Here is a 21,494-nt window from a genome sequence, read left to right as displayed (position 1 = left end):
GAGATAAAACAGGGGAGTAAATTTTCATCTTTACAGAAAACATTGAGGACTTTCTTGTCTTGTTGGTTGTGATGGGTTTATTGAGTTCTGAACTGTGCTGGAGTTATCCGTGCAGCAATCCTGCTTCCCCTCTTGCCTCAGGTGCTGATCAAAAAGGGTGCAGTTAATCATATAAGTTGGTTTAGTTTTAAGTGAACATCTGTTATTAAGTAATGTTTAAACTCGGGTTTATGAACAAATTTATAGTAGATACTATTCTTCTGTGTCTGTCTTCAGAAAGTGAATTTTTATATGGGCAGCTTAATGTTTTTCTTGGTAGTGGAGGCCTTAGTTTTTCTAGGTCTATTCTTCTAATTTTCATATTTCTTAATATGGCTGAGTGTCTTCACTGTGCAGTAAGCTAGTTGTTTGATACGGCTGTGACCAGTTCTAAATTCTTCTGAGTCACCTTGAGTAAACCCAGTGCTGATACGAGGAGGAGAGAAAGGAGAAAGAATGGTCTGTACCACCCAAATTAAGCAATAAGTTATTGCTACTTGTGGTTTCTGAGAAATTCAAATTGTGTTGATCTCCAGAAAATGGAACTTTAATTATACCTTCTGAAATGTTGCTTGCTCTTGTTTATCTGTTCAAAACTGTAGTCTAGCTTTTGTGTCCAACGTTATTCCAATTTTTGAACTAAAAGAACGTGCATTTCTTTTACAAATACAAGTGAACTTTTGTATTAAATGTCTTGCAGTACTGGTTTCAGTTCAAGTTGCAGGAAAAGGAAAATAAAATGCTTGGCACCCAGATGGTGTGCAACCTGACAATGGCAGTTGATGAACAGTTAAAAAAATCAAGAATAATCTTTTGATAGGTAAAGTGTAAGAAACCACAGAGTTCAGATTTGGTGTTGATAGCTCTACTTCAGTCAGTGAAGTTTGTTTCCCTTTCGACAGTTTTAATTAAGTAATCAGTGTAGTCTATGGAACTATATTTTGTGTGACAGTATTGGGTAGGCACAGTTATTTTAAATGGGACATTTTGAAACCTTTAATGGTAAGAAGAGATCATTCGGCTATTTGTAGCTCATGGCTCTCAGGTTGTAGTTGAAGGCTGAAAATGGGCTCAGTCTTGGAGGTACACAAGAACTATGATTTCTCTGATTCTGCTCATGGAAGAAAATGATCTGTGGTTAATCTTGTCACCTTCCTTCTCCTAGTTAAGGAGCCAAAAGGTAGGAAAGATACTAGGAAGGATGTGTGCCAGAGAGGAGATGAGTATCAAAGATAAATTTAAGGGAACTCAACTTACTGGTTTGAGAATCCTGAAACCAATTACTGTGCCTGGACTGGTATGAAAGAATGAGGAACTTGAGATACCATTCTCCTTCGTAATACCAACTTCATAAGTGTCAAATTGACACTTGAATGTAGTCCCAAACGTCTATCACTCATTCATCTGCATGTCCTGTTTCTTAAGCTGAAAACAAGTAGTTTTAGCTTGGGACAGACGGTGGGAAGGGACTTGTGAAAAGTGTGTGGTGTCACTCACCAGTAGGTGGTATCACCCTTGGTGAGTTACACAAGCTTCCCAGCTAATCTATTAAATCATGTTTACTGTTCCAAACAATACAGTATGCAGCTATAAACCCTTGCCTATTAAACTTCCCCATGCAAAGCAGGGCACTAGCCTGCCTACTAATAGTAGAAAGTGAATGAATTGATTTATTTCCACCCTCCAACCCCCTCCCAACTGCAGTTTTAAGCTTTAAAATAACTCTCCTCAATACTACAAATAATTGAATAACATTCCTTGGTAACCAGATGAGTTGAAACTCATGGTGCTTACTGCTCTTTGATGTGGTAAAACATGCACATGCTCTCTATTCCTTTTTATTTTATGGTGTGAATAACCATAATCATAGAAGCTAAGCATCCTAATTGTAAGGTAATAGATGGTTGAAGTAGCTGTAGCTCAGTGACGCAGTGTGTTTGTACCATCTCCTACGGTTGTTTTCTAATAAAGGGCAGATGGCTGATATGTTACTGACACCTCAGGGACAGCATATTAGGAGAAGGCACTGCTTCTAGAAAAATTTAATAAATTTAACTCTATGTAATTTCATACTTTTAAAGGTTTCTCCTTGTTTCTGTCCTTGCTAGAAACTTTAAAAGGTTCATGTAGCTTTTATTAAAGTTAAGAAAGAGTGCAGAATTTTAATCTTGCTGTTTGATTTAATTTACAGGCCTTGGGAAATTGTTTATGTAGGTGAGCATGTGTAAATTATAAGAGTTTGTATATATAATTTGTTGTATAATTAGTACTAAATCTAAGCAATCAAAAATCATATAATGGGCCTCAACTATGAGGCTGGCTTATTAATGAAATAAGAAGACAGTTTGTTTTGTTTTTCTAACACGATACACTTGAGTCTAGGTTTAGGGCTGAAAGAAGAGTCCACATGTGACTGAATCTGTCTTTTGCACTTACACACTGCTACACAGCAGAGTATTTACTAAACTGTTTATATTCCTTCCCAAATTCCCTTTGTGGTAGTGCTTGTGTTGCTATGTCCGCTTTGTCTTTTAATTGTCTTCTGTATACTTTACTTAGCTTTATTTCTAGAGAGCTGCAATTGCCTATGGCCTCTTCTGTGTCTTAATATAGCCAGATTTTGGGAATGCTGTCTTGCAGAAGAGACTTTTCTGCAGCTCTCCTTGTTTTGAATTAGTTTGAAGGAAATTACTAGACTGAGTCCTGAGAGCAGTTTATAGAAAGGCTTAAATAATTCTGCTTTTATCATAGGATTTATTTTAAGGCTACATTATGGGCCTTCAACGCTGTCAGGTTATCGAGTAGTATGCAAGCATTTTTTTATTACTTCATAAATGTTTTGAATCATGTATGACTTTTAAAAAAAATATGATTAAGATCCATCTGTTTATGTATGCTTTGTTAATCCCCTGACAATACCCTCCCAATTTTGTAACTTGAGCACAGCGTTTTTTCTGTCATAGGCATGGATTTGGAAAAGTTCCATAATGGCTTTGTTCATTGGCTTTGAAATCAGCCCACAAAGGTATTCCAATAATACTTTTCCTTACTACTTCTTTGTGTTCCCTTTTTACTAAATCCTTGTATTTTGTATTTTTGTAGAAACAGGTATGTTCTTCAGCTTTACAAGTTTTCTATGTGGCACTGTAATCAATGTGTTTATGAAAACCATCTAATCTTTCTGGATCCTGTCTAAGAAAGAAAGAAAGAAAGAAAGAAAAAATGTAACCGAAATATGACTGAAAATGTAATGTTGGTTGTTGTTGTCTGTGTGTTGTAACGACTTATAGTTTTGTCTGTAACCTCTAAATTTCAAAACTGCTGGATGCTTGGAGATGAGAATAACAGTTGACAAGCCTGATTTCTTACGTGCCCTGTTTAAATGAAGCTACTTTAAGTAGTCTGGCCTGTGTGTATGTGCCTATCACTTGACAGATACCCTGGAAATCCTTGCACGAGTGAGTTCTTGAATATTACTGGCTGAAAATGATCCAAACCACACGTTTAGTGAATTAACCGTTTGTCTCTTGCTTGCATTTTGCGTATGGTAGTTTACACTTCCATATCCTTTTTTTTTCCATTAATGATTGTTGTTTTGCCTCTTATATCCAGTATTATGATTTGTTCTTGTCTATTTGTAAAAATACAGTTCATTTTGAAAAAGATGATGCCTAATCTCCCTCTACGCATTTCAGAACAGCCTGGTTTCTTCTTTCTTTGCTCTTTGCTGAGCTTCTTGAAGAAGCTTTGGATATTTAATTTGCCTTGCAAGCTTCAGCTCTGATTTATGATGATTGTGCTTTCTGTCACTTCACATCCTAGTGTGACTGCTGTTACAGAGTGAGTAATGCAGTATTGACAATGCATGCAGGCTGCTGCTGAGCAAAGAAAGAGAGGAGACGAGTGCTTGCGGGTGTGGTGAGGTACTAAAGATGCAAAGTTTTGAGCAATACCTGTCAAAATTTGTTATCACTGTTTTAAGATATTGCTATAGCAGAATGAGTTCTTGAACTGCAGTGGTAATGTCTGAGCAGCAGAACAACTGCAAATGGATACAAACACGTACAGTCTGAAAATAAAGCAGTTTTGCCAAAAAAGAGGAGCAAAAGCAACGTTTTTTGCTTTGTTCTTGGTATCCAACAAATTAATTCCTTTTGTCAGAGGGATAATAAATGATCAAACTACATCTGTATATGCCTTGGGTGATTGCAGATTGAATTTTTGAACAGGCTGCATTGATTGTATCAGTGTTTTTTTCAAAACTATTGTTATCTAGAACTTACATGCAAATTGATGCCTGTGTCACATAACAAATGCTGTAGGCTAAGCAGTAGTGGTGCTAAATAAGGAGAAAAGTATACACTTAGTCACAGAAAATATTCAGTTTTGTCTAAAATGATTTCAGATTTTTTCTAGTTCATCTGGTACTTTTCCAGCTTCTGACTGCGTACGTGAAAAGCAGAACAATATGAGAGTTGCTTGTTAAAATTATAGTTATCTTTGAAGAAAATGAAAAACATTCAAATGCTTCGTGTTGAAAAAAGATAATTAACCTTGTTTCAGTTAACACAGTGAACGTAATGTAGGGCTAATGTAATTCTTGGGATTCCAGGTTCAATGCAGGTCCTTGAATTAGTTGAGGAGGCAGATTTCCTTTCTGCAGAGGATGTTTATCAACTATCTAACCACCTTTCCTCAGAGTGCACTCCTGCAAAATAATAAATACTAAATCCTAACATTCTGCACTTGCAAATCTGTGCTTCAGAAGATGAACTGGAAGATTATCATTTGAAGATCGGCAAAAGTCTGTTTGGGAGATAGTGTCTTCTCAGAAATAAAGAAAATAAGTTCTTTTCATAGACTAGGAATGAAAGAACCAATTTTTGTTCTCATTCTGGAGCTGTGCAGAGGAGAGAAGGAAGGAAAACTGTGACGCCCTTAGTTGGTTGGTACTGTGATAACTTTGGGAAATAAAAAGTGTGGAGAACAGTGCCAGTCATGATCATTCCTTTCTTTACCATAGCGGAAATACTCAGGTAGGTTGTACTGCAAACCAAAGAATTTGCTTTCCTGGGAAGAAGAGGATATTTCCTTATGCAATAAGAAAGGTGCTTCCTTTTACGCCCATGGTCTTTTGTGTTCGTGCTGCAGCTGACTTGCTCAAAATCTTCTTTCTATTTTGAGTGGCGCTTTTTTGTTAGTATGGCGATGCTTTCTGTTCTTAATAGCTCATATTTAACAATGCAACCTTAATGCACATAGTATATAGTTTTACCTGTTTTGTCATAGTGTCATAGAGTACTTAGGGTTGGAAAGGACCTTAAAGATCATCTAGTTCCAACCCCCCTGCCATGGGCAGGGACATCCCACTAGATCAGGCTGCCCAAGGCCCCATCCAACCTGACCTTCAACACCTCCAGGGATGGGGCATCCACAAGGTCCCTGGGCAACCTGTGCCAGTGTCTCTTCACTCTCATGCACATATTGATTGCAGTAGCAAAAGAAATAGCAAAACTGGAGGTGGAGGAATTGCTTTATCCTGAGACACAAGAACTACCTATGTTAAAATCTGTCCAGTAGTCACCTGGCAGCTTTAGATTGGGACAGCTGGAAATATTTTTTTTCTAATGAGAATGTTGTGCATGGCCTTGGTACAGGGAAAAAGACATACAAAAAGACTTCTAGATGTTCAGCTCTCATGTTATGTATGGTACCTAATACAGATAATAAATTGAGTGCCGCTGGAGCTTACCTCGTATTCAGTTTAAGTAGACCTAGTATACTGTTACTGTATTTTGAGCATATGCTAAAGAAATAATGTTTTTTTCCTTTGGTCTAATGCAACTTCTGTCAACTTGTTCTGAAAGTAGAAAAATACCTTTGGTTTTGTATGTGATGCTTCCTGGACTTTGTAGTATTTTTTTTTTACTGTGGCATTTTTTTTAATTGATGAAATGTGTGCAGTGGGCAGTTGGGGGGAAAAAAAAAATTAGACTTAAAGAATGCAGTTTTGGAATGTTCTGGCTTTTGTTTTTAAATAATACATTTTTCAGGAAAAAGATAAGTGGCAGAATTATTACATAATGTCAAGATGACACATTGTTGTAAATTAATGTGTTTGACTACACAGCTTGTATAGCTAATGCGTGCAATTTTTTAATATGTCTGGAAGTTATTTCAAGTCAGTGAAATCCTTTAATACTTCAATATTATGGGGTTTTTTTAAGAGAAATTGGAAAAATATAGTAGTTTCTGAAAAATGGTTTTAGAACTTAAATAACTGTGGTGCATCATGTAAGGGTGTGTGTCATGTCCTCTTACAAGCCAGTAAGTGACTTAGCCTGTTTTCAAATGGGATTTTTTGTTATAGTTCCAGATGTTTTTAGTCTTTTGTGATTCCACACAAAAATCATTTTCAAGTGGTTCTGGCAGTAACTAAAAGGGAACTGGATCATCAGTAGTCTGAGACCATGTGAATTGTTGCAGTTTATTTCATTTTAAACCTAGGCTTGTTCCTTAATTTGAACATTTGTCAGAGGGAAGAATGTGTATGGAGGCACCACAATTTGCTGTAAACAGTTTCTAATGCTGTTCTTTAGCTAACTTGCTTGTTTTCCCTATCTGAAAAGTAGCATAAGGCACTCAGTGAATACTGAGTTTCATTTTGTTACTCTTGATGGAAGTCCCATTCTTCTGCTGGACTTAAAGACTCACTAATTGATGCTGGAAGCTTGTGGCAATATTGAGTGTAGAAAGAGGATTTTCCTGCTAGCAAGCACAAAAGAGGTTTCCTCCAACTTTAATGCACAGGAACTTTTCAGATTAAAAACCAAAATGAAGTTGTGTTCTTATCTGTTGTTCCTTTATTTATAAGGACGCCACTAAATTAGAAGCACATTCTAGTTTCTGTTGAGTTGTTGTTTTACTCTTCCAGAAGTGCTCATGGTTTTCTTTCTGACTGCAATTTGTTTCCTTCTTAAGTGCTTCTTTCTAACAGTTCTTCTCCTACCCCAGTTTTTAGTGGGTTTTTTTTTTTGTTGTCTCTCTTTTCTTTTTCTGAGGGCATGCCTACCTTTCAAGTCCATGTAGACAAGCCAAAACTTAACTCTAAATTTGCCACAGTGGTATGAAGCTCAGTACAGACAAACCATCAGAGATTGTATATAGCTTTTCAGAAATATCTATCTTCCTTATATACGTATATAAAAATATTAATCTTAGGGTATGTGGGACACGTAGAGTCTTGGTCAGCTCAGATATTCCTGAATTTGGAGCCTGCTGGGATGTGTTTGCCTGCCTGGCAGACTGCATGTTGTAGATGCACCTCAAAAGACGGAAGCACCTTTTTTTTTTTTTTTTTTTTTCCACAGAATCACAAGGTTGGAAAGGACCCACTGGATCATCGAGTCCAACCATTCCTAACACTCCCTAAACCATGCCCCTCAGCACTTCATCCACCCGTTCCTTAAACACCTCCAGGGAAGGTGACTCGACCACCTCCCTGGGCAGCTGTTCCAGTACCCAATGACTCTTTCTGTGAAGAATTTTTTTCTGATATCCAACCTGAACCTCCCCTGGCAGAGCTTCAGGCCATTCCCTCTTGTCCTGTCCCCTGTTACTTGGGAGAAGAGGCCAGCTCCCTCCTCTCCACAACCTCCTTTTAGGTAGCTGTAGAGAGTAATAAGGTCTCCCCTCAGTCTCCTCTTCTCCAGGCTAAACAATCCCAGCTCTCTCAGCCACTCCTCGTACGACTTGTTCTCCAGCCCCTTCACCAGCTTCATTGCTCTTCTCTGGATACGCTCCAGAGCCTCAACATCCTTCTTGTGGTGAGGGGCCCAGAACTGAACACAGTATTCGAGGTGGGGTCTCACCAGTGCAGAGTACAGAGGGAGAATAACCTCCCTGGACCTGCTGGTGACCCCATTTCTGATACAAGCCAAGATGCCGCTGGGCTTCTTGGCCACCTGGGCACACTGCTGGCTCATGTTCAGTCGGCTGTCAACCAGCACCCCCACGGTGTAGCTCCTCTGTGGGTACCAGTGTTTCGGCTTGGGACAGACCTCCACCACAGTAGCCTGGCTGGTAGGAGCTGTTCAGAAGAGTGAGTTAGGATACACCTTGACACAGAATCTGTGAGTCTTCAGAGAAAGAAAGAGTTGCTTATCTCCCAAAGCAGAGTGGTCAACTGAAGCTCCTCTGCCACTAGCATCTCCCGAGTATCACGTGTAGCAGACAGATCCCAGTGGTGGGCTTACTGTGTAGCCAGTGGTAGTACTGTTGTGTTTATATACTTTCTCAAGAAAAACTTTAATTATACTTTGATGAAGTGAGGATGCTGATGAAGTATCGTGGTATTTTTAGTCTAATTTAAATGATAGTACAAATTTGGATTAGTGGTTGGTATAACCTAATGTAATTGGTGTAATTAGGGAAAAAAATAACACATTGGAAAGGAAGTCTTTGATGTGGATCAGAGAAGTATCAGTCATCTGATTAGGGCAGGTAGTGGCTTTCTCCTTTTGCTCCTCTTTGTCTATAGACCTCCTGCTGCTCACAACACGGATCCATCCTTGTCTCCTTGAGATGCAGTTTCACAAATCGGTGCTGAAGGCACTGGAATTTCCTTGTCCTTCCCTACTCGGGTCTCCTTCATTCCTTTAGTTACTTGGGGGTATGTTCAAAGTACTGTATACCTACAGATTTGGAGTGAGATATATGTTAAACACTTCCTAAACTCATGATCTGGTAAAATGTACTGCTGTCTTGGTTGGTTGGCTTTTGTACAATATTTCTTCTTTGTCATCCTTGAAAATTTGATGTACGTTTAAAATAGGAGTGAATGTGTACCAATAGGCCTTCCAGCTACAAAAGTGTTAATGAAAGCTGGTATTTACCCTTTCCCACAGGTGTTTTAAAGTATTGCTGGATGTACAGAATATAATAACTCCATAATCTGATAAACGAATATTAAAAAACAAAACCAATTCCACTGTCTTGTGTCTTTTGTGATTACTCTTCAGGTTTGTCTTTTGTCAAGAAGCTAGAGTGTATGAGAGGTGACTTGTATAAACTCTTGTATTTCTTTTCTGTTCAACTTTTTGATTCTTTAGCTTTTTTTTTAAGGTAGTTGTCCTCTCAATTCAAAGAAAGGAAAAAAAATACACCTTGACCCTTGTTTCTAATCTTCTCATGTAGCCAATGGTCTACTGAAACAATAGCAGTCACATCTGATACAACATCTTATTTATAGTTGGAAGCAGCTGCATCCTCTGTCTTTGCGTGCAAGAAGCCCTATTGTTTTCAAGTCATCAGGTTAATTATTTTCAAGTCATCAGGTGGGAAAACAAAGGCCTACTATAAAAGCATTATTAAAGATAATTATTTAACACAAAAAGGAAGGGAGGATGTGGCTTGTATGACTTACTCCTAAAATTTAGTTAGGTGTGGTGTAAATGTACAAGTTACGAGCACTGACAATTTAAGCTATAGTATGACTCTGAGTTTACTTGTGGATTCTTATATCACGTTTATGTTTGGCCCCATCAAAAACATCTATTCCCAGAGGCCTGCAGTTTCTGATGACTGAGGGTTGAATGCTAAATAAGTTCAGTATGCAGGGGAAAGTCCCTGCCCCATTATACTCCTTTTCTACCACTGAATGCTTTCTGCTCTTATGCTCCCCTCAGGTGGGTTATCTGCCTCTGCAGTGTGTTTTATCAGCAGATACTTCTGTACCATCCTCACTGTGTCACTGGGGCAGGGCGTTGCTGAGGGCACACTGGGGAGTGGGTGGCACTGGCTGATGGTGCAGCTAGGAAATGCTTCTCTGGGATCTGCGACCAGCTGGCCAGCCTGTTACTGGAACATGGAAATTGTGAGCTCTAATAGGTTGTTAATCCTTTTGTTGTCATCCTTATTTTTCCCTTCTGTTGGATGCCCTAGATGGAAGGAAGGATTTCTGTTCTCATGCAAGGGCTCTGTCAGGCTTAGGAGAGTGTCTTGAGCTTCATTATGGGTCCTTGAAAGTCTGTGGATGAGCAGCTGGGACCTTTTTCCCCAACCTGTTCTGCTCAAGCAATCAGTGGTGTCAGTTTAAAGACTGCAGCCTGTGAAGCAGGGAGCATTAAGAGCAAGTGGGGTTTTTTCAGTGCAAACTCAAGTGACAACAGTCCTATGTTGGTTTAAAGTTTTTCATGTGAAATATTTACCTTTTTAAGAACCAACCTTTTAAAATGTGTGCAAGTGGAAGTTTCTGACTAAAAACCAAAGACTAAGATCAATCTTAAGTGTCTCCACAACATAGACGAGAGCCTCCTCTGGTAGCTTCTGTAGCATACCTGTAATTTGTAGTGAATGTATCTTCTGAAAGCTACCTGGTCCTGGTGTGAAGTGATAGAATTTGCTGAGTCCTTAGGGTAAGTAGGAAGAAAAGCAATAAAGACTCCAATAGCCCCTGAAATTTCTAATTTGAATTGTCTTGTTCCTGGTTTTGGGTTATTCAATTACACTGTACTGTCTTCTGTGGAACTAGAATTTGGGAGTCTGACCTGTGATGCTTGCTTGCAGGTGGTCATCAAGTCTGAGTACCTCAATCTTCCTTCCATTCAGTGAGGATGAGCTGATCAGCTGGTTTTTTTTTTTAAGCTTAGTAAAAAGTTTCTGTTCTAGATCTAACATTGGCTTGTTTTACTTTTGTTTAAAGTGGTTATAATTTTTGGTGAGAATCTTGTATCTGAATTGTGGAATATACTAAAGAGATTATAATAGTTTTAAGAGGTTTTTTTTCTAATTTCAATTAAAATTTGTCTTTGGTTTACTCAATTGAACATTATGCTGTTGCTGGATTGTTTTCGGGGGGCAGTGGGAGGCAGTTAAGGTGCTCTTTTTTGTTGTTTTGGCATCCATTCTTGATCTTTAAATGTAATTAAAACCAAAGTATTTATTTCACTGGTCAGCATGTTACTTGGTTTATGTTGAAATACGATTGTAGTAACTCTGGCTCCTCATTTAGTCCATCTACAGAATTTGGGTTTTTAATAAGACATTTTTATTCAAAATCAGCAAGGTAATATCTTTTTCCTCTGGAATATATTCTTATTTTTTTTAAGAAGCCATTATTAGGGAGATGTTTTGCACTGTTTAGGTCTCTTGACCCTTCTTATCTTGTTGAAAGTCTAGCTTCAGTAATCTTTTCGTATTAGGCTGCTTTGCACGGATTTTTTGGTAAATAGATTAATCTCTGGGTCTTGTGACTATATTAATCTTGCTCTGCTGCTTAGGTTTGTTGAGGGATTTCTGATAATTAGAACATCTTTGTGCTTGGTCTCAAAACAGTTACTGTGTTTTCCTGGGATTCTAGTGGTGAAGTAGGAAGCAGTGCAGACAACCAGATGTATTAGCAGTAAGAGGTTATTTGGTTACCTTTGTTTTCCTTGTTGTGTAAAAAGCTTGTAAATATTTAAGTAGGCTTTTGTAAGATACTGACCTGAAACAGAACCTTCTAAAAACATGTAAACTGTGGGATTTGGTGTTGATATGTTCATGTAGGAGATGTTGAAAAACCAGACTTCTTCAAGTGCAGACATTTTATTGCATCTTCTGATACTTCACTATGGAGAGCTTATTAACTGTGAACTACTGTGAGGCTAAATCAATTGTTTTAATAACGTCAAAACGTATTTCTACGGTAATGCAGTTCTGTATGTTGTACAGGGACTGTCAAGGACTTTAGGCAATCACATGGTATCACTTCTTGCTGAAAAATTTGATTTGCCTCCTTATGCCTTTCATTAAGATGACATTCTAAATAAAAATATTGATGCCAGTGCCAGCTACGAAGAGGCAGTGGAATGCTTCTTGTGAGGAGGTGAAAGGTGTTGAGGGTATGTTTGTTGAAAGTCTGTTTCAGCATATTTCTTCCAGTTAGTTAATATTCAAAACTTTACTGTTGCTTCAAACTGTTTTAGGATGCTTTTTAGTATCAAGTGAATAGCAAATACAAGTCAATAGCAAATACAAGAAGCCTTTGCTCGTTTTACACAGTTACGCTTGGTCAGGACTTTTTTGTTCTTTGGATAAATTATTAACCCATAAACCTTTTTCTGTATGTGATGTGTGTGGTTTTTAGTAAAGCATGCAGTCATCAACAAAGCATGCTGCAGGAGTTAATCGGGACACATGTGAGCCTTCTCAGTGTTGTAACTGCATTCCAGGCCTAAGACTTTCCTCTGCTGGCTTGAGGTCAGAAATAAAACTTATTCTTGGTAATAGTCGCTCGCATTAAGCACTCAAACAGCAGGCTCTTCAAGTGAATGAAATGGTATTAACCAGAAGGACTATGAGAAATCTTTTTTTTTTTTTTTTGTCTAATTTGCTTGAGAGAATGAGATTACAGCCAGAAAATTGTCTTGTCAGACAGCCAGATAATGACTTCTTGGTCTTCCGTTGCCAAATGCTCAAGCTTCTCCAGCTCCCCTGCCCCGAGCTCTCTGCCAGCTTACCATGAGAGCCAAGAGTGAAAGCTGGAGCTTGTCCTTTCCTTGTTTGTTGGGCAGAATATTACCCATCAAAATGTTGCTATAACCAGCATTATTTTTCATGAGATCTGAGAATTTGGGTAAGCAGTGTTTACTTAAAAACTAACAAAGCTCTGTTTTTCTCGGAGCCACGTTTTATTTTAAGGTGATATAAAAGAATACTTATAATGTGAAAGCGAGTAGGGTGCTCTGATTTGCTAATATATAACTCACTTTTAGTAACCATACTGAGGGAATATCTGTATTAAATATTAACTTTAACTTAGAAAGCCTAAGTAAAAAGTTGAACTTCTGTTTCAGGTCAGTTGGGTTGGTATGAAGTACTTGACAGGTTTTTTTAATTTTTAAAAATAAGTTATTCTGTGAGAATAAAGAATGCGTGTAAATATTGGTGTTTTCAAGTGTTTCATGTTCCAAACTTATGCCTTCTATGTACTTCCCAGCCCTTTAGCTCATTGCTTCCAGTTTCTTTGCATTTCATGGCTTCTTCCCTTCCTGCTGTAAATGTTCTGTACTGTCAAATAGGTTTAAAACTAGCTAGTGTGCTTATAAGTCGCAAAAATTGAGGCATATACAGGATACATACAAAAGCCTTTTCTCAATCAAAAGACTAAATTATAGAAATAAAAGATGGGGTCCTTGATTCACTTGTTTGATAAGTGCTTTTTAAAACCTAGCCTTTTGTGTCAACTTGAATTGTTACTGTCTCTTTTTCCTGAATTATCTTTTGACTTTTTTAGATCAGGTTTGCAAGTTTAATCAGTTCCCATAAAGCTTTTAGCATGGTACTGAGGGCTTTTTTTCCTGCCAGGGCATAAAATCAAGCTTAAAAGCATATTTTCTTTGCTGATTAACTTTTATAATTCCACTCAAATGACTTCTGTAAAATCTCTTTTTTTAATAAGACATCCTAGGTTTAATTGAATGAAAAAGAGAATTGTAAATAACTTCTGAAAAGTCTCTGTGAAGTCAAGTCTGGAACTCAATTAGCTTATTACTGGGACTTGTACTTTCTTCTTCGTCTGTGTCTCTGAATCAGTGTCTCCCCTTCCATGTGCAGCAAAAATAAGACAAGTTGGCCTTACATAAACTCCCATAGTTACTAAGTGAGACCATATCAGTGCTACAAGATGCTCAGCTCTTGCCAAAGCATAAAAAGGAGAAATAGCTAAGGATCTATTATACAACATTGCTGCTCAAAAAAATCCTTTATTCCACGTCTAAAATATAGAACTTATGTAATTAACTACCAAAGCACTTAAAATTTTTAAAGTAACTCCAGAAAGCTCTACATAGCATAGCACAGTACAAAGTTGACCTGTAGACTTTCTTATAGTAGCCTGAGCTTAGCGTCCTGTCATCTTCCTGCACCCTCAGTGTTGTTACCGTACCTCCACATGCTAAAGGAGCCCCTTGCCTGACACTCCTGCCATCCCCATGATGCACTTAAGGTTACATTGTTGACCCTAAGCTACCTGGAGTTATCAGCTGGTTTGCTGAAGGTCAAATAGTCTTTGCATGTACTTCCATGGCCAGCTGTGCTCCCTATGTGCACTGTAACCTTAACCTAGTAAATAGCTAACCTCTAATAGCCAACCTCTTGCTTCTTACTCAACTTCTGTGAACTCTGTAAGTTTACAGGGAAAGTTAATAATTTCAGATAGTGTGCGTTCTTGCATTCAATCTTGAGTTTAAACTTTTTTCACGTGCTGTTGCAAAGAAAATACCCTTGGAAGAAAACTGTTCTGTATTTTCAGGTTATGTGGGTAGGAATCCACAACATTTTGGTATACTGAAATGAAAGTGTAGTATTTCAATGCATTAAAAATGCTTTAAATGCTTTTAAAACCAAACAAAACACCAAAACCACAAAACAGAGCATTTGCTGTTGTTGACTTTTAAATTCATTCATACATCTTCCAAAAAAAAAAAAAGCGCAGAACTGACCTCTGGGTGACATAACTGTACAGAGCCAGATAAATCATGACTGTAACACTGGAGAATCTCCTCTGGTAAAACTTTCTGTGGAAACTTGAGGAGCAACTGTTTCTGTCTGTCAACATGGTCTTTCATCTATACAGCACCCACCAAGCTGAGCTGGCAGAAGAGAGCGCATAGTACATATGCTACGTCAGTACATAGCTTGTGATTGTAAAGTGATCCCTGGGAGGCTGAAAAAAAGCCTTCCCAGTCTTCTGGGGCAAAATTTCAGTTTGGTGGGGGAAGCCCAGAATGTAGGTTCCCCCAAAGTGCGTGCTTTTTCAGGGCGAGTTTTGGGCCACAGTATATACTAAATGAAATTGAGTGATCAGGATTTGGTTGAAGTGGACTCAGTGTTAAACGAACTGCAGATAGCTGAAATCTGTCGCTTGTGACTGTTATCCACAACCAAATCTACTTTGTTTCTAGTCCACTCAGTTATGGAAGAATAAATATCAATATACAAGCACTGCAATATTGGTGTTCTGCACTCAAAGTAGGGAAGGAAGCTGTGGGGTCCCATAATTGAGAACAGCCATAAAGTATATACAAAATTTGAAGAAAACTGGTTTGTTCGTAGACATATCCAGCTGGTGTACTTTTTCTAGATCTCCTGGCTCCTCTCTGTACCTGCACAAGTGCCAAGTAGCTTTAGTTAAAAGTACATCTGGAACCGACATTGAACTTTTTACCAGATTTCGCAGGATTTGGCTGGCCATAAAATGCGTGGGGCCTTGGAGCTTCTGCTGTATTCATTCAGTCTTTTTCTAGTATCTGAGACTGCCAAGAAAGGTGACAATTTCTTTCTTCCCCTAGTAGTTTTTTTAGGGCTGTTTGCCCTGTAGCAGCTGTTTCGAGGCCTCTTAATTTATTTTTATACTGGGCATCAACCATGTGCCTGCCTGTTGTGGCGAAATGCTAGTGTTAGTAAAAATATAGAAGGGAATGTAGTAAACTAACTTCTTTGAATTAAAGATGAGAAAAAGCAAATGGTAGATGTATTTGCTATTCTACAGCAATTGCTAGGTTCATGAAGGAGCAGAAAGCCTCAGATCTTCATGCAAAAGTGGAATGGGTGAAATGGGTTAAAAATGCTGGTAAGGAGGGTCTAATGTTTTGGCAGAAGTGCTCAGATGCAATATGTAGAACCTGTATATAGAAACAGGGACTTTATAACCTGAAAACACTATATTTGTATCACCTGTGTCAGATGAAAAGGTTAGTCTGCCTACTGTTTCTTGAACTACACAATTTGCCTGGGGCTACTAACCATTTGCAGATTAAATAGATAAAATCTGACAGACAAGCCACCCTTTGATATGTTGGACAGTAGAAATATAAATCGTGATCTGTGTTAAATGTAACTGAGGAAGTTGTTTTAAAAGAAGACTTAACCTGTTCATTGTTACCTGAATTACACGTGCTGTGATGATCTTTCAAAGAGAGGTCAAGTCCCACCAGATGCTTTAGTTGAAATGCAGTGCTATATGTAGGCAGCAGGCACATTCTGAGGAAAGCTTGTGATGATGCAGGGATGGTGTAAGTAAATTCTGAGCTATGTTTCTGGACCCAGAAGCAGTGAGCAGGATGCAGACACCTTGGATTGCTACAGAGCTAGTTTCAATCCAGCTTCGTTGCTCTTGAGCCAATTGCCTGTGGATCTACCTTCCGCAGCTCACTCTCTAGGGTCTCTGTGGCTTATTTTGCCGCAGAGAAGTGCTGCCTAAGTGTGTGGAGACTGGTGTGGGTATTACCAAGCTCCTGACTTAATGAGCCCTTCCCAGTGGGGCTGGAGAGCAGAAACAATAATTAGCTCTGCTGGTACCAGCAGGCGGCCAGTGGAGGCCAAGGCTAATAACAAGGCTGCTTGGATCTTGGTTCCTTGTGCTGAACACAATGGGTGTGGCGTCCTCATGCCTCACCTTCTCAGCCCTCTGCAGCCTGGGAGACAATGTACGTCAGTCACCATGCCCAGCCTTTGGAGGAGTCCTCTGCTTTTAGTCACACTGTACTTAATCATCCCTGTTCCTCTGTGCCCAAAGCTCAGGAGTGGTGCTGAGCATGGTGCAGCCACAAGTCTTGCCAGATGTTTCTGGAATAAACCTCATGGCTACCACGCGGCTCCTGGAGGAGGAAGCACCAGTGCTTCTGCATGGATTTTTCCATTTCTTGTCATCCAGCATCATCCTAGGCCATTGTATCTTTAGGAAATGTTTGCTGCTGTTTGGTACTGCATTTGTCACTCCTACATTCTTGTGCCAGACTTAGGAAAAGGAGCGGAAAGGTGTTCGTTTCTTTTCCATGTTTTAGTACATTCTAGGGCTGTGCACACAGGTAATTAACATCAGTCATATTTCTAAGTATGCTCTTAGGAATGCTGAGATACTGAGTTGGTGCTCCAACCTGTTTAGAGTTAGATTTCTAATGGCATTGCAAATGCTTCTGTGGGACACTGATGGGAGAGATCACATCTAATGTCCATTGAAGAGCCTTGGGGAGGGGTGCGATGGTCCCCTGTCATGCTTTAGCTGAGCTCTGCTTGAAGTTGCTTTTGGTGTTAAAAGTGAGTAGTCAGACTCAGCCTAAATTACAAACTCGGGAGATAATAATCTCTAACAAGGAATGTGCGTACTTTTAATGCCCAGTTTTGGAGTTCAAATAGGTGGTTTTAAGCTGCTGTGAAGGTATGCATTCAGTGTTTAAGAACAAATGTCATTTACTTGTCAGTTGATAAGAAGTATCTTGTTAAGATTTGGTAAATTGATGACTCAGTCTAAATTAGTTTGCAAAACAACTGGTAGGCTATTCTGTAAAAAGACTTGGTTTAAAAGTTTCTAAATAATGATACCTAAGATTTGGCCAAATACTCTGCTATGCAGCCAAGGGTATGCAATTAATATGCATGAGGAATTCAGTGTTATATCTCAAACTCTTTTTTAACTTACACTAAGCAAAGCATGTGACATATGGTACCGCTCTGGGAGGACTATGGAGGTTGAAAAACCTGTTTACCTTTAATATGGGTTGTATTAAAATTCTGTGAGACTGCCAGCTGCTGTCCTGTGGATGGGGTTTTCATGTTTTGGTGTGTTTGGTATCTTCATCCCACAACACTTGCTGTTGTTGGTCCTTTGGCAGCTGCACCACCTGCTGACTTGTGAATGCCTGTCTTTGTTGGGGCCAGTGAGGGGGAGAAACTAGTATAACAAATGGAGTGGCATTCTTAAACCTCAGTAAATAAAAAAATCAATTGTCATGTGACAACCACGTATCTCACTAGCAGTTACTAGAAATTAAACTGTAGTTCAACAGGCAGTTTGTAGACTAGATGTAAGTAGTCACTGCTGTTGGGTTGCCTTGTGTTCTTAACTATGAAGCCCTTGGTGACAATGAAATAGCTGGTAGTATCTCTGTCTCTTTGCAGTTGTTGGTAAAGTTACTGAACAAAAAATACAGAGCTAACCAAGTCAGGGAATGGAGTAAGAACACATCAGCTTTATTCACAATTTCTAGTCTTTTCAGGCTCTTGTGTGTGTGATTGAGTGAGTGAAAATCATGTCCATGTGACCATCTCTGTAACCCATAGTACAAATGCAATGTTTTTAAGGCACGGAGTTGGAGATTTGACAAACAATATAGGTGTCAGATCTTGATGTTGAGCTGTCTGATGCATGGAATTGGATTTAGATCGGATGGATCCTTTCGGCAGGTGTGGTGAGATGAAAGGAATTTCAAAGTGCTGAGAAAGGATGCTCTAGATAGCTCTATCAGGATGTTGAAGAGAAGGGCGTTTCCAGATTCTCTCAGAGTACGGTTTAACGGTACAGCCAAACCAGTTTGAACGGCTTATCTCCTATAGAAAGGACTTTTTTTAGGGCTAGCAGAGTGTTCCGGTGCAGTTTAACTATGTGACTTGTCTTTTATATTGTTTGCTGTTCATGGTGGTTTTCCTTTGTGGGTGGAGTACTAGGTACTGAATGAAGAGTCAAGTCCCTCACGATAAGGGCAGTGATCTGTCACAGCAGCTGAAGCTGCTCTATGTCACTTCATCTTAACGGGCAGAGGCAGAGCAGATGGGCTGAACCCAGCTCATCTGCCTGCTTTGCTGCCAAGCCAGAGTGGTCCTGTGTGCTCTTTGTGCTGGGGCAGCCTTGTGTGGTCTGGCTGCTGGCATGTGTGTGACCTCTGCTTGTTGGACATAGACCATTAAAGGGTCAGAGCATTAGTCTGAGTCAAAGAAGAGGTGGGTTTGGCAAGTGGGGGTTGGCTCACTGAGGCATCAAATGCTCTCCCAGTGCCTGAGAAAGCCCAACCCATTTGTTAGTGGAAGGCGGTTTGATTTTTCCATCTTGTATGATACTCAAAGCCACATTTAGGTCACGAGGTGGTGACCTGAGAGGGGCCATAGTTCACCACCATAACTCTACAGATGCTTGACCTCTGAGTATTTCTTAATTTGATTTGAAAATTTCTTAGGTGTTTAATGTTCTGCTTCTAAGAGTGCTAAAAATCTACTTGAGTCGGATCGTAGTGGTGTCTCCAATAAGCCCATCTCAGAGATGAAAATGGAATCCTCTCCAAGTTATATTAAAAAAACACAATGCAAGACCTGAGGTCCCTTTCAGAATCCTACCATTTCTCATAGGAAGGAAAAAAATCCCGCAGAAGGTTGACACTTGGAGTTATTAAATGTGGCCTTTGTTTCAGGAAATAACTAACTAATAAATTCAGGCTTGGAGATTATTCTGTCGAAAGTACTTTTAGCATTTTTCTAATGTTTGCCTACTTTGCACAGGGAAGTAATCCCAGCTCTGGGAGGATGTAATCACCTGCAGGTTTTGAGATGATTTTTTGGGTGAGGATTGATTTGATATGCAAATGCGTACTGCAGTGTGATCATTTGCCTGGTGGTCTGGGAATAGTTTTCATGTGACCTACTGTTGATGCTACAAATAAGATTAATATTGGTTGGACAAAATGCTTTGAAATATGCTACTATAAATTCAACTGCTGCAAAAAAAAATATGATTTTTTGTTCTTTTAAAACACAAAATCAGATGACAAAACTTTTGTCTGAAGTGTAAGCTGAACTAAGAGGAGTTGTATATTTGAATGCTGGGAAAATTGTATCCATCTAAGTGAATCTTAATGCTGTTTTTAAAGACATGAATGTAAGAGTTGTGTATCTGTGTGTAAATCTTTGAAATTAGCTGTGGTATAATCTTTTCTCCCCTTCTTCATGCTTTTATTGTATCTGCGTTTTTAAAATTCCTAAATATAAAGAAACTGAGCAGTTTCTCTTAAATAAAAACTGAACAGTCCAAAGCAAAAAGGAACTGTGCAGTTTTACTTCATCTAAAACCCGCTGTTGCCTCAGTAGCTGGAAAGGCAAACTTTATTTTTGTTTTGTTTGTTTTGTGTTTTTGCTTTGGTTGGTTGTAAGCCAGCAATATAAAATGGTTGTAGGCCAGCCACAGAAAATAACTCACTGTATTTTCTGTTGATTATTGTACTACTGAGATATTTCTGTTGCGAGTTCTGGCAGAACGTGGTTTCCAACGCACGCTGGTTCTTTTGTTTCTGGACGTGAGTTGTCATGGTAATAAGGCAGCAAGCTGTAGCGTGGAGCTCCTCATGGTTCAACCCCAGGAGAGCTTTTAGAAAATCCCAGTTTACAAAGTGGAGGATGTCCTGATGCTCTGGGTGATTCTGGAAATGAGCGTGTTGCTGTCTGGATAGGAATCGAATTGTGCTTGGGGACTGATTTTTCTCAACCAGAGTGTGAGGTTTCTGTGTCTGGGTTGTTGTTGGCTTTACTTTTTATTTTTTTTTTTTTTTTAGCTTGGCAAGGGAGAAATGCAACAGCAGAAGGTGGAGCGTGATGATGTTCAGCACTTGGGACAGGGCTGAAACGCCTGGTTTGGTGCGGGCATTCTCTGTCGCAACAGTACAAAGAGGTCTATTCCAAGGTCTTCTCTTAAAAGCAAGTTAGAATGCCATTATTTCTAAGAAGTTAGATGAAATGTGAGCACTTGGGACCATTACAGCTTTAGATGCAGAGAGGAAGTGGCTTTCTGGTTTCCACCTTCATTGGCCAGACAACATTGCTGCCTTAGCCTCTTAGTAAATTTACAAAGCTTGTTTGCAGTGGGAAGCTTAAAATGCTTACATGAGCGGTTATTGCAGATTAGTTGAGAAATGACAACTCTTTAATGTCACTGCAATTTATTTCCTTGTGATCTGGAATACCGTTTAGCAAATCTGGTACGAATACCAGTATACTATAAAGTGTACATTGTTATGGTTATTGAAAATGATAACTTTTTTAATGATGCATTTGAAGGAGGAATACCGTGTAGCTGTGGATACCACTTGGCTATGATGTTGAAATACTGTGACCTAAGCTCTACAGCAGTTAAGGTTTCTCAGAAATTGGTTGCTCTTGCCCTTTACAAGGAACATTATATGAAGATTTCACCTAGGCGAAGTTGAGTGATGTGCTTCCTTTATGGCTATTTGTTTGACTGGCTTATTTATGCCTAGATTGTCTGGACTATAGTCCCTGTTCTTAAACTGGTATCATGGATATTAACCCTGGCTGCTTTGAAGCCTGTCGGCTAATTAAGCATGCTAAAATAACCCCACCACCAGCAAAAGCATCTAAGAATTATAATTTCTTAATCTTGCTCTGAAAGCAAGAATCTTGGGGAATCCTCTAAGCACATCAAACCACTAACCCTATTTTTAGTAGGCAACCCTACCTGATATACTGTGGTCTCCTTTTCTTGGCAACCCTAGTTGCTCTTCCTGATGATGGTATTTAGGCTGAGGTCCTTTAAAATGCTTCTGTCATCACAACTAGGTTCCAACTAGGAGTTGCTTTTTGGCTCTTTCATCCAGGATGCTTTTGCATCACTTTGTTTCTCCCTTTTTTTTTTT

The 21,494-nt window shown here is 39.1% G+C and overlaps 1 protein-coding gene across 5 annotated transcripts in view; it reads left to right on the top strand.

The window, feature by feature from the left end:
* RAPGEF2 (Rap guanine nucleotide exchange factor 2) overlaps positions 1-21,494 on the top strand; it is a 188,495-nt gene that overhangs the window by 29,319 nt on the left and 137,682 nt on the right. The window lies entirely within an intron of this gene.

The sequence above is a fragment of the Cuculus canorus genome, chromosome 4 (genome assembly GCF_017976375.1).
Source record: "Cuculus canorus isolate bCucCan1 chromosome 4, bCucCan1.pri, whole genome shotgun sequence".
Lineage (NCBI taxonomy): Eukaryota > Metazoa > Chordata > Aves > Cuculiformes > Cuculidae > Cuculus > Cuculus canorus.
Note: the sequence above shows the minus strand (reverse complement) of the source record. Positions and strands in the feature narration are given on the sequence as shown.